This window comes from Tripterygium wilfordii, chromosome 19 (genome assembly GCF_013401445.1).
Source record: "Tripterygium wilfordii isolate XIE 37 chromosome 19, ASM1340144v1, whole genome shotgun sequence".
Lineage (NCBI taxonomy): Eukaryota > Viridiplantae > Streptophyta > Magnoliopsida > Celastrales > Celastraceae > Tripterygium > Tripterygium wilfordii.
In genome coordinates, this window is record NC_052250.1 from 5,419,249 (window position 1) to 5,426,926 (window position 7,678).

Below are 7,678 nucleotides of genomic sequence, written 5' to 3' on the forward strand. Positions count from 1 at the left end.
AATATATCTCCTATTTCTAGTGTGATTCTATCAATGGTATCAGAGCTGGTCATCCTCGGCAAGGTCAAAACAATCATGGTGGAGCCCAATGACTCATTTGCGACGAAAGTGGCTGATCTAAGGTGGAGTTAGCATTGGTGAAAGATTTGATGACGGAGTTGAGAGATTTGGTGCAACTAAAGTACGTTGCAGAGAAGGGATCTCTAAAGACGACCCTGGGTGGCGAAGGAAGTTTCAATAGGCAGGAGAGTGAGATTGAAGCAACACTAGAGAAATTGAAGGTGAATGAACTTGCAAACTGGAGGACACTGGAGAATCTTCACCAGAGAAAGGGTCTGACCGCCTGAATCCCGATTTACCCGACAACGTCCATCTCATGCACCCAATGTTAAGGTGCGACCTACAACTTGCGGATGGGTAACTAAGATGGTTCAAAAAGAAAAAGTCTTGGTTCTGGTGAAAACATGTGCGAAAGATTGGAAGTGGGCCACAATTTTTAGGCCTGTTAAGTCACTTGGGCTGAATGCAATCAAAGGAGTTGGTGAAAATGGCAAGCGGGCCACCATCTACAATTCTAGGCTTGAAAGATCTATTGGGCCTGATATCATTATGGGTCAAATTAGAAGGGTCAATGTTCTTCCATTTGATCTTGGAGGATCCAAAAGTTTTTTTCCCCACCTTGAGGTCAAGGTGGTTCTCGTGGAGGGGGTATTGATAGAGCCTTGCACCTATGCAAGTAGTTGTATGGAAAAGTATGGGTAGTTTGACAACTATACATAGTGGGTAGGGTTGTATAAAGTGTCTGGTGTGGGTTGTGAGAGGATTAGGTCTTGAAGAGTCTGTATTTTGGGAGGTTTTAGTTCCTCAAAAACCATTGGAGGCCACTGGTTCTTTGAAAACCAATATTCGCTTCTTGTATTTGGGTGTGATTCTAAAAAGATCCTGGAAGAACACAAGACCTCCCTTTTGGTTGAAATTTAGAGGTATGAGGCTTGTTATTTTTGCCGACACAGTGACAACCAAATACTCTAAAGATTTGGCAATCAACTTCCTGATTATATAGAATTTGATAAGGAGATTTCTAATCTATTGTCCTACCAAGCATCTTATTAATTATAAAGGCTGTAATTTCAATACTAAAAGACCATAATTTTTCTGGAATATTACTATGACTTTTTAATGTTCTAGCCACACTAAGGAGATTCTGGTGTTTTCTCTCAACAATTTCATTTTATTGAGGAGTATAAGTGCATGTTTTTGGTGTTGAATCCCATCCATCAAGTAATATTCTCCCATTTCAAATTCAGCACCATTGTCAGTTCTAATGACTTTTGACAAATTTAATAAACTGAGTCTTTGCATAGTTAACAAAACCTTTAACATAGCTTCTGCTTTGAGTTTTGGATGCCATTAGGAATATCCAAGTCATTCTAGAGAAATCATCAACTATCGTCAAAAAATACTTATATCCATCAAATGAAACAATAGCATTTGGCCCCCATTTATCAATATGAACTAACTCAAAACAATCACTAGTGGAAGAAGTACCTAAAGCAAAAGATTTTCTATTAATTTTGCCCAAAAGGCATTCCTTACAATCATCAATTTGAACACTAGGTACACCATAGATTAATTTAAATATCTTAGTGGAGGAATGACCAAGTCTTCTATGGCAAGTCTCTAGTCCAATTATTGAATTAACAGAAGTTTTTTGTCCTAGTGTCAATTCTTGTTTCTTCTCCAAAAAATAAAGATTTTTAAGCATTCTCCCCATGTCAATCTTCCTCAAAGTGCCTAAATCTTACATTTCACACCTATTTTGGGTAAAACATATTGAATATCTACCATCTTTGGTTAGTTTACTAATTGAAATTAGGTTAAGTGTGAATGTAGGCACACATAGAACATCTTTTAACACTATATCCTTTGCCATTCGAATCATCCACATATGTGTATTGTTATGCTTTTTACCATTGGGTAAGTAGACAGAATTTTACACTGCATGACATCTAGTATATAATTTTGGATGACATATGACGTATGTCATGCATGTCACTTGCTCCACTATCTATTATTCATTTATTAGAAACTTGAGAAGTGGTTAGGTTGTTACCTACAATAGATGCAGTGGTGCCTACATGATGTTGTTTGTCTGCAATGAGCAGCTCTTGATTGCCCTTGTTTTTAAAGATAAACGTGAATTGTTGAAACTTATCAATGAAAAACTACACCTATAGAACGGTTCAGAATTTTCTTGTGTTTTTTATTTTCGATTTGATTTTTTTGAGACAAAAAAAACACTGCTAAACTCGTGAACCCGATTAAAAAGCATTCATGATTTTAAACAAATGAAGTTATAGCTTACCTGCAACGGGACCTGTTCTAGTTATACTAGAGCCCCAGGCAGCCTTAAAAGCGTAGGCAAAAGAAGCATAAAGAGTTAACACATATTTTATCGATTTAACACAACATCTCATCACCGAAAAATAGTTCATGTTCCAATTTGCACAATGATTGTCAAAACGAGTCAATTTGGTAATCTAAGGTTCAAAAATGTGCCGAATTGATAACTCGGACATAATTTCAATGTTTGGACAGTTAATCCGCTTATCTGATGGATTGACCCTTAAATGCAATCTTGATATGGAAAATAAGTTGACCTATGGAAATTACAAGTAAGACCCTAGATTTTGGAGGGGTCTAGTTGAACTAAAATTTGGGATTAATTAGGAATATGAAAATAAGGACACAAAATGGATGAGAAATGAAGTGGGTAAGATTCAGAAAGGAGAGAACTATGGGGTAAAAATTGAAATAAAGGAAAAGTAAGTATATATATATATATACACACACAATGGGTCTCCTATGCGGTATAAAATTGCAATATCAATGTATGGTATCAATTAATGACCGTTGGATGAATTTTACGGTTAAGACACAATTCCCTTCTCTCTCCACTCTCGTTGACTTCTCTTGTGCGTTGACTTCTCTCTCGTTCCCACCTCCATCGCCTCCTCTGTGATAATGATCATCTCCAATCGACGACCACCTCTAACGAAAGACAACCTCCGACTGACGACACTCAACAAGAAGACCACCCCCATTAGGTCAATGGGAAGCCCCAAATCAACCTCCCCGAGCCCCAAATCCAAGGCCTCCAGAACATTCTCATTTGTCAAATTGACCTTATACTTTTGTAATTTGAGTATGATTGCAGCTTTATCAAATGTGAAAGAATCAAGATAGAGGAAGAAGAAGAGGAGGAAGGAGAAGCTTGAAAACAATAGTCATTCGCTTGGAAAGCAAGTGTAACAGCTACAAGCCTTAAGTACAAAGTTGTCAAATGACAACATGATTTGACAGAATAAACAAATGAATAACATTTGAATAAACTTATATATGGGCTGGAAAGTGGGTTTGATTAAAGAGAGTAATAATCAACCTATGAAACAGAAATAAGAAAGGGCCCAAATAAGGCTTGTTGAACAAAAACCCAAAGTGATAGGGCAAAGTTCATCAAGGAAGCTTCTTGTAAGGCATGTAGAACGAAGAACACCAAAGAAGATGTTGACATTTTGTCACCCTCCGTAAGTTGGATGCTAGGATCTAGCAAGTTCAACTTGTTGGTCAAAGTCTAAAGACATGCAACGAAAATTGGTTTGGTGATGAAATCAATAGGTTAATCGTTTGATTTCAGGTAAGCAAGTTGAATCAACCCTTCTTTAATTTTGTCTCTGGTGAAGTGGAGATCCAACTCAATGTGTTTGGTGCGTTCATGAAACACTGGGTTGGTGGCAATGTGAATGGCAGCCTGGTTGTCGCAATGAAGCTTCATAGGAGATATTATGTGAAGTTTCAACTCTTTAAAGAGGTGAGACAGCCAGGTTAGTTCACTAGTGGTAGAAGGAATCGCCTGATACTCTGCTTTTGTAGAGGATCTGGAAATGGTTTGTTGCTTTTTGGATTTCCAAGCAATTAGGGATCTACTAATTTGAATGTAGTATCCAGTAACCGATCTCCTTGTGTCCAAGCAAGATGCCCAATCAAAATCAAAATAAGCTTGTATCTGCATATTGTTAGTGGCAAGATAGAGTTATACATGATTCATTGTGCCCTTTAGATATTTGAGTATTTTGTATGCTGCATCCATGTGTTTATCCATAGGAGTTTGCATAAATTGACTTAGAGTGTTCATTGCATAGCTAATATCAGGCCTAGTGATAGTGAAATACATTAATCTGCCTATCATTCTCCTATACTGAAGAGGTTCTTTTAATTTATTTCCCATATGCAAGGAAAGTTTAGAATTAGTATCAATAGGTAGAGTGCTAGTTTTGGCATTCATCATTCCTGTATCAATTAAAAGATCTTTAATGTATTTTCTTTGACATAATGTCAAACCAGAATCTTGATGTTCCATTTCCTAACCTAAATTTTTTTTTAAAGGACTTAAGTCTTTGATTTTAAAACAAGTGGAAATGTAATTTTGAAGTTCCTTAAGAAGGTTAAGATCATTGCCTCCTAAGGACGTGTCATCAACATATAGTAGAAGTAAGATGATTTTATCCTCTTGTTCTAAATCTCCATTTAAAAAGGCATTATGAACTTCTAAGTAATTTACATGCCATTTGTTTGCACTAGCTAAGGCAAGAAATAGTCTGACAGTTGTAATTTTTACAACTGGGGCAAAAGTTTCTTTGTAATCAAAGCTCTCACTTTGATTGAAACCTTGTGCCACTAATCTTGCCTTATACCTCTCTAAAGTCCCATCAGAGTTGCATTTTACTTTATATATCCACTTGCAACCTATGGCTTTTCTTCCTTGAGGAAAAGTAGTCAAAGTCCAAGTATTGTTTTGTATTAAGGCATTAAGTTATAAATTCATAGCATCAAGCCAATTCTTATCTTTTAAAGCTTCTTTGTATGATGTAGGTTCCTTATGAATGGATATAGTAGCAATAAAACATTCATGAGCATAAGATGCAGCAATCACAGGCATTTGAGCTGATAAAGACATGGCATCCTGAAGAGATAAAGTAGGAGCGGCATGCATTGATGTAGATGAAGTAGAATTACAATCATAGTCTCCAAGATAAGAAGGTATTTTCCTTATTCTTTTATCTGCATTTATGTTTTCATTATTTGTGGGTTGTCTCAATTCATTCAATTGTGATTGACTTGCATCTTCTGAAATAGAGTTGATTTTCTTAAGTTGGAATTCCTTTTCATAGAAAATAACATCCCTAGTAATGAAAATTTCATTGTTTTCTAAATCTAACATTCTATAGCCTTTTGTTCATAGAGGGTATCCCAAGAAAATACAATTTCTTGCTCTAAGTTCAAATTTTGGAAGTACTAGGTCTATTTGTTTTAGACAAGTATAAACATCCAAAAACTCTTAGGTTTTTATAATCTACTGTCTTTTGGTATAATATTTGGTTGGGACATTTGTTGTCCAAAACCTTAGTGGGAAGTCTGTTAATCAAGAAAGTAGCAGTTAATATACAGGAAGACCATAATTTATCTGAAAGTCCACTTTGTATTTTCAAAGTCTTTGCAACATTTAATAAATGTTGATGTTTTCTTTCCAGTACTCCATTTTGTTGTGGAGCGTATGTGCATGATTTTTGATGTTGAATTCCTTCTAAAATGAACAATTCCTTCATGTTAAATTCTGGTCCATTATCTGATCTTAAGATTTTAACCCTTTTTTGAAATTGAGTTTTGACAAAGTTTATAAAAGTTGTTATGTGGTTTCTGGTTTGAGATTTGCCCATTTGCTTCATTGTTGTGGAGATACAAATTCCTATGCATCATTCCCATGCCAGTCTTGTTCAAAGTGCCTATAACCTGCATATCACATTTGTTTTGTGTAAATATGATAGCACAGTTATGGTCTTGTGTAAATTTGCTAATAGATATTAAGTTAAAAGTGAAAGTGGGCACACATAGGACCTTCTATAAAGTGATTTGTGGATTTAATTTTACAGTACCTATGTGAGTGATGTTGTGCTTAAAACCATTTAGATGACAAATTTGTGAATGCATGGGATGACATGTATCAAATAATGATGAATGACAAATTATATGGTCACCGGCACCACTATCTATCAACCATTTAAGTAAATTTTGTTTTTGCTTAACATGAAAATTACCTTGAACAGCTGCTGATGTTCCAATGCTGAATTAATTCTCATGATCCTGCGTCAATTCCATATTTGTGTTTTGAGTTGAACTATCTGTAGCATCCACATTATTCACTGATGTGTTTCTGTTGTTGTTATTCCCAGAATTCTTTCTTGGTCTTTTGTTGGTAGGATACCCATGCACTTTGTTACACTTTTCTACAGTATTATTAGTCATCTTGCATACAGTGCAAAATATGCCTTCTTTGTTTGGCAGATAGTATTTAGAGTTATCATACTCTTTCTTTGGCTGCGCATTCTTATATTGAGGCTTCTGGGCTCCATTATTCTATGGTTGATTGAAGAATTTTACTACCATTGCTGATGCATCTTGTGTGATGGTGTCTGCACTGTGTGACATGCTTTGCTTTCTTTCCTCTTGTCTGATAATGTTAAATGCCTCGTCCACATTCGAAAAAGGTTTTTTGATCAAGATTTGGCTACTTACACTGCTATAGCTCTCATTAAGTCTCATTAAAAATTGCATGACTTTGTTCTTTTCTCTGTCTACCAAAAAAGGTTTCAGCACATCACAAGTATGGTTACCACACTTGCATCTATGCAAAGTGTTGTTTACTTCTATCTCATCCCATAGACTTTTAATCTTGTAAAAATAATCTGTAACACTGATTGCTTTTTGCTTGATATTTGATATTTCCCTAACCAATTCAAAGACCCTGGTTTCATTCACTATAGAGTACCTCTTTTTGAGGTCTAGCCATATTTCTTGGGCTGTCTTCCAAGTGGAAACACTCTGTAGAATATTAGGAGCTATGGAACTGGTTATCCATCCCTTGATAAGACTATTGATCTGCTTCATGGTTGGAAGTTGGGATCCATTGTGTCAGCTTTATCAAATGTAGAAGATTCAAGATAGAAGAAGAAGAAGAGGAGGAAGGAGAAGCTTGAAGACAATATTCATTCGCTTGAAAAGCAAGTGTAACGGCTACAAGCCTTAAGTACAAAGTTGTCAAACAGCAACATGATTTGATAGGGTTAAGTCAACTTTTGGCCACCGAAAGATACTCAAAGTTTCACTTTGGTCACCCAAAGATCAAACGTTCCAAGTTGGTTACTCAAAGAATTTTTTTGATACAATTTGAACACTCGGGCAAATTTTTTTTGATACAATTTGATTGCCCGGAAAGGGTGAAAATCTGCCCGAGTGTTCAAATTGTATCAAAAAAAATCTTTGAGTAACCAACTTGGAACGTTTGATTTTTGGGTGACCAAAGTGAAACTTTGAGTATCTTTCGGTGGCCAAAAATTGAGTTAACCCTGATTTGATAGAATAAACAAATGAATAACATTTGAATAAACTTATATATGGGCTAATGTAGAAAGTGAGATTGATTAAAGAGAGTAATAATCAGCCCATGAAACAAAAAATAAGAAAGGGCCCAAATAAGGCCTGATGAACAAAAGCCCAAAGTGATAGGGCAAAGTTCATCAAGGAAGCTTCTTGTAAGGCATGCAGAATGAAGAACACCAGA